A 5,642-nucleotide genomic window follows, 5' to 3' on the forward strand; every position below is an offset into this window, starting at 1 on the left:
AAGTGCGATATAAATGCAAGTCTTTTTTTTTACACACGCCAAGCATTCACTGAGAGGTGCTACATCTAACAAGCAGGGAGAGACTTTGGGAGCGATAGGGCTGATATACTCGATGACTGAAATAGAAAGGGTCGAGCTAAGCCTCCGCCAAACTAACAGGCATCTGGGAATCGGGGGGGGGGGGGTGGTGGCGCTGAATTTCCTCGGAGCCGCCGTAACTTCGCTGGAAGTGCGTCGGAAACCCTGCTTACCTGCGCGTGTAAACGGGACACACATCGCGCTTCCGGCAAGGTTACGACGGTGGAACGGGAGAAGCTCCGAGGACATTCCCGACCAGTTTCCGACACGTGATTGTCTGGTTGAGTGACACCTTGGAACGGATCCGCGGGACAGAGTTAACCCTCTTCATTCGCTGCTAATATTTCGGTTCTGTAAGGGAGCCTTGTCTTAGTGGAATTTAAAGATCTAAAGCTCTGCTTTTACCGACCCCTGTGATGCAGAGGAGAACAGAAGGAAGAGCAACAGAGACTAAGAAGGTTCCAAGAAAGTACCAGGAAGCATCCTTCGAAAGGGACAGGAGGGGGAATCATAGAATCGCACAGCACAGGTGGAGGCCATTCGGCCCATCGTGCCTGTGCCGGCTCTTTGAAAGAGCTATCTAATTAGTCCCACTCTCCCTGCTCTTTCCCCATAGCCCTATAATTTTCTCCTTTTCAAGTATTTATTCAATTCCTTTTTGAAAGTTACTATTGAATCTGCTTCCACCGCCCTTTCAGGCAGTACATTCCAGATCATAACAACTCGCTGCGTAAAAAAAATTCTCCTCATCTCCCCTCTGGTTCTTTTGCCGATCACCTTAAATCTGTGTCCTCTGGTTACCGACCCTCCTACCACTGGAAACAGTTTCTCCTTATTTACTCTATCAAAACCCTTCATGATTTTGAACACCTCGATCAAATCTCCCCTTAACCTTCTCTGCTCTAAGGGGAACAACCCCAGCTTCTCCAGTCTATCCACATAACTGAAGTCCCTCATCAGTTCTAAAGAACTTTTGAAGCAGTTCTGCAAAAAGCAGACAGACTGTTGAGAGTTTAACTGAACAGAAGTGATACTTGTGAAGTGTGTCACAGCAATCGGTTAGTAATCTTGCTGAAAACAAGACAATTGTAAACAATTTTACAACACCAAGTTATAGTCCAACGATTTTTATTTGAAATCTACAAGCTTTCGGAGGCTTCCTCCTTCCTCAGGTAATTGTCAGGAGCTCCTTGAAGCCTACGCATTTATACATCATAGAACAATACATGGTGTTTACAGACTGCCCCTGCAACTGCCCGTTGCCAAGGCAATCACCGTGTTCAGACAGAGAGGTGTCACCTACAGAACCCCCGAATACAAATTCAACAAAAAAACAAACAGGAAAAAAAAACAGAGAGAGAGAGAGAGGCAGAAACATCCGGAAGGCAGAGAAAGCCAGCAAATGACCCATTATATTAAAAACAGATAGCTTTTGTTCGCTGGTGGGGTAACGTGTAACGTGACATGAACCCAAGATCCCGGTTGAGGCCGTCCTCATGGGTGCGGAACTTGGCTATCAATTTCTGCTCGACGATTTTGCGTTGTCGTGTGTCTCGAAGGCCGCCTTGGAGAACGCTTACCCGAAGATCGGTGGCCGAATGTCCCTGACTGCTGAAGTGTTCCCTGACTGGGAGGGAACCCTCCTGTCTGGCGATTGTTGTGCGGTGTCCGTTCATCCGTTGTCGCAGCGTCTGCATGGTCTCGCCAATGTACCATGCTCCGGGGCATCTTTTCCTGCAGCGTGTGAGGTAGACAACGTTGGCCGAGTCACAAAACAAGACAAGCTATGGAGGCAGAGCAATCCCAGCATTCATTGCAGTGGCAAAAGGCCTCTATTAACATTTTCAGCCCTGGGAATGATCAGAACTGCAACTTGTATTTATATAGCGCCTTTAATTTAGTAAAATGTCCCAAGGTGCTTCACAGGAGCGTAATCAAACAAAACTTGAAACCGAGCCACATATAGAGTATAAAAGCAAGGAAGTTATGCTAAACCTTTATAAATCACTGGTTAGGCCTCCTCTGGAGCATTGTGTTCAATTCTGGGCACCACACTTTAGGAAGGATGTCAAGGCCTTAGAGAGGGTGCAGAGGAGATTTACTAGAATGGTTCCAGGGATGAGGGACTTCAGTTATGTGGAGAGACTGGAGAAGCTGGGGTTGTTCTCCTTAGAACAGAGGAGGTTAAGGGGAGATTTAATAGAGGTGTTCAAAACCATGAGGGGATTTGATAGAGTAAATAAGGAGAAACTGTTTCCAGTGGCAGAAGGGTAGGTAACCAGAGGACACGGATTTAAGGTGATCGGCAAAAGAACCAAAGGCGACCTGAGGAAACATTTTTTTTGCACAGCGAGTTGTTATGATCTGGAATGTGCTGCCTGAAAGGGCGGTGGAAGCAGATTCAATAATAACTTTCAAAAGGAAATTGGATAAATACTTGAAAAGGAAAAAATTGCACGACTATGGGGAAAGAGCAGGGAGAGTGGGATTAATTGGATAGCACTTTCAAAGAGCAGGCACAGGCACGATGGGCCGAATAGCCTCCTTCTGAACTGTATCGTCTGTGGTAAGGAGATATTAGGATAGGTGACCAAAAACTTGGTCAAAGAGGTAGGTTTTAAGGAGGAGAGAAGTAGAGAAGAGGAGAGGTTTAGGGAGGGAATTCCAGAACTTAGGGCCTAGACAGCTGAAGGCACGGCCGCCAATGGTGGGGCGAAGGAAATTGGGGATTAACAAGAGGAGCGCAGAGACCTCGGAGGGTTGTAGGGCTGGAGAAGGTTACAGAGATAGGGAGGGGCGAGGCCATGGAGGGATTTGAACACAAGGAAGAGAATTTTAAAATCGAGGTTTTGACGGACTGGGAGCCGATGTAGGTCAGTGAGCACAGGGGGTGATGGGTGAACAGGACTTGGTGCGAGTTAGGATACGGGGCAGCAGAGTTTTGGACGAGCCCAAGTTTATGGAGGGTGGAAGATGGGAAGCCGACCAGGAAAGATTGGAATAGTCAAGTCTGGAGGTAACAAAGGCATGGATGAGGGTTTCAGCAGCAGATGAGCTGAGGCAGGGGCGGAGATGGGCGATGTTATGGAGGTGGAAGTAGGTGGTCTTGGTGATGGAGAGGATATGTGGTCGGAAGATTATTTGATCTCTTCAGATTACCGGGGAGTGACAGGACTGCCAGCAAGATGCTTGCGCTGTGTGGTGTTGTCTTTTGTTAATTAAGTGCACGTTGTAAGGCACAGAAAGTCAGACCCATTCAAAGAGAAAATGTCTCTGAGGTTTGGAAGCAGATTAAATGGTCCCAACATTAAAAACACAAAGTCGCTCCAGTTGCACATGTGGGGGCCTTTTATCCAAAGGCTAAACAAATAAAGGGAATGAACGCGGAGTTCACCAACTCACATCAGGACTTCCTGTGATTCCAAACGCATAAACATCTGTGAACAGGAACAGATCGGCACATTCATCCGAGAGCTGCTGTTTAGTCCTTGTCTGGACATCAAACATCGCTGCAGTTTATATTATCATCTACAAACCCACAGAGTAAACAGGGAAACCTCCTGCCCGAACAGTTTCGTCTTTTCTTAAAGATCCCAATTATCAAATTAACTCTTTGACTACAGGGTTCCATTGATAGACAGACGGACAGACACACAAAGGCACACACACATACACACACACATAGGCAGACACACACACGCACAGACACAGACAGACACACTCACAGAGATCCACACTGTAAGACTTCAAATATGGAAAATACTGTAAAAACACTGTAAAACTACAAGACATGAAACAGGCTGCGAGATATGAAACAGTTAACCCCAGGTCCCAGTCAAAGAGACTCCAGCCCATGGTCAGTTTCAGAGACTCAATTACATCAAACAATGAGGCCGTGGCGAAGACACATTAACATCGAGACAATGTCTAATCGAACTGAGCCTCTGAGCCACGCTCCGTCTCGGACAAGAGCGGAAGGCCTTTCAAACCTAAACAATGCTGTGAGCCGAGGGCCCGTCACAGTGAGGAATCCCGCATTGTCCTGATACTGTGCAGGTAGCGGGGAGGAGATCAGGAGTTGTCTCTCGACCTCACAGCTCTGCACAACTAAGGAGTTTTGAATCACCGAGATGCCCGATGAAGAGGTGTGAATGTCGAACAATCCAACAGATTGATCGCTGAAACCACGGATGAGGCCCAGGTGGGGGTTTGCGTGACTGGAACTCTATAAGAAGGTACAAGAGCAGCACGTGGAGGCTGCAGTCAGGTGAAGACGGACAGAGACCCGTCACCTCCAGGTCCAGGACTACAATCAACATCGGTAACGACCAGCCATGTGGGTGATTGTAAGTTTCAGTCAAATCATGGAAGGGATTGGACTGGGGTTTTGTTGGTTTAATAAACTCACAAGTTTGGGTTGAGCGAAAGCCTGTTTGTCGCGTGCAGTTTTGTTCTTGTGATTCCGAGGTCCAAGAACCGGTGTGAGGCGGAAGGGAACGGAACATCTTACAACACAGAGATAGACACACACACAGACACACACACACACTCAGGCAGACACACACACTCTCACATATAGACACACACACACACACAGACACACAAACACACACAGACACACACACACTCAGGCAGACACACACATTCTCACATATAGACACACACACACAGACAGACACACAAACACACACAGACACACACACACTCAGGCAGACACACACATTCTCACATATAGACACACACATGCAGACAGACACACAAACACACACACACAGACAGACACAGAAACACACACACACACACAGACAGACAGAAACACACACACACAGACAGACACACAAACACACACAGACACACACAGACACAAACACACAGACAGACAGAAAAACAGACATACACACTCTCACATATAGACACACACTGACACAAACACACACACAGACACAAACACACAGACAGACAGAAACACACACACAGACACACATACACACACACACAGGCAGACACACATACACAAACAGACACACACACACACACACTCCCACACACAGACAGACACACACCCTCACAAAGACCCACACAGAGACAGACACACGCACATTTAGACACACACACACACAGACACCTACCTGTGCACCAGTGCTTGGTTTACAGGAGAAAGCTGCTGAGACTGAAGAGACTTAACGCAAGCCTCCAGGTCGATTGTTTATTTCATGTTGTTCATACATTATGGGCCCGATATTAGGAGGGAGGTGGGTCGGCAGCAGGGGGTCGACTGGGCGCGTGGGTAATGCGCCCAGTGAAATCGGGGTGCTCCGCACGCGATCGCAGCCTAACCTGGGTCCAGGGCAGGAAGCGATTTAATGACCTAACCAGGTCAGCCAAAGTGAATACACTTACGCATTCTCCCACACTCCGTCTTCCACATCACCTCCACCACCACACAACTCCTTCTGCACTGCCACCATAACGCTCTTGCATCACTCCTCACATCCACTCAACCATCATCCTCACCTTGCCTGCACTTACTCACCGCCCCAGTTCCCATTCGAACACTACCACGC

At 47.8% G+C, this 5,642-nt stretch overlaps 1 long non-coding RNA gene across 1 annotated transcript; it reads right to left on the reverse strand.

Annotated features, from left to right (window-relative positions):
- Positions 1-1,189: 1,189 nt before the first annotated feature.
- On the reverse strand, positions 1,190-5,268 carry LOC137323252 (uncharacterized). Its single transcript, XR_010963325.1, has 2 exons — positions 5,208-5,268; positions 1,190-1,812 (listed from the first exon to the last, which is right to left on the reverse strand). It is a non-coding gene; the product is annotated as an uncharacterized lncRNA (long non-coding RNA).
- Positions 5,269-5,642: the final 374 nt, after the last annotated feature.

This window comes from Heptranchias perlo, chromosome 7 (genome assembly GCF_035084215.1).
Source record: "Heptranchias perlo isolate sHepPer1 chromosome 7, sHepPer1.hap1, whole genome shotgun sequence".
Taxonomy (NCBI): domain Eukaryota; kingdom Metazoa; phylum Chordata; class Chondrichthyes; order Hexanchiformes; family Hexanchidae; genus Heptranchias; species Heptranchias perlo.